This window comes from Nannochloropsis gaditana (assembly GCF_000240725.1).
Source record: "Nannochloropsis gaditana CCMP526 unplaced genomic scaffold scaffold748, whole genome shotgun sequence".
NCBI lineage: Eukaryota > Eustigmatophyceae > Eustigmatales > Monodopsidaceae > Microchloropsis > Microchloropsis gaditana.
In genome coordinates, this window is record NW_005803205.1 from 2,731 (window position 1) to 3,508 (window position 778).

Genomic DNA, 778 nt, shown 5'->3' on the forward strand with positions numbered 1-778 from the left:
AGGAGGTTCGGGCCGGTGTGCCGCCGTCGTCGGAGGAAGACGGGGAGCTTCTGGAAGGAGGGAGGCGGGAAGAGATGGGGGGCGCCTCCAACTCGGCGATCATCTCCAGCACCGGGGCCATGGCAGAGGAGGTCAGCACGCCGAGGGACTGTTGGAAAGCCAGAAAGGCCTTCAGGACGCGGACGAGGAGGTGGGGGCAGTGATGAGGAAGCAAGGAGAGGATCACGTTCCGGTTGGGGGCGTCTTCCCTCATCATGCACCCGAGGAGCAAGGCCGTGTAACCCGCCAACACCAGCTCCTCCGCCTGCTTATCGCTGAAAGCCTCCTCTTCCTCCTCCTCCCCCTCCTCCCCTTCCCCTCCTTCTTCCCTCCCCATCGTCTCGGGCTTCAACGCCTTCGCCAGCTGCCCCGCGAAGGGCCTCACCAACAATAACAAACACTGCGCCAAGAAACCTACCAAAGGCACGCCTTCCTCCCTCCCTTCCATCGGCCCATCCTCCGCCACGACCCCCTCCACAACCTGCCAGCACCCTCCCCCCTCCTTCACCCGCAGCCTCCCTACCAATCTCCGCACCTCCCCATCTTTTTCCAGGCAGTTGGTCAGGGCCGTCAGCGTCAGCAACTGCACGTCAAAGGAAGCGTTTCCCGGGCCCGCCTGGGCGGAGGAGGACGTAGAGGAAGGCGGAGAGAGAGGGGGAGGGATGGTGTTCCTTGAGGACCTTCTCGGGGACGGTCGGGGTTTTTCGCTGGAGGGAGAAGAGTTGCCCGAAGCGGTGGC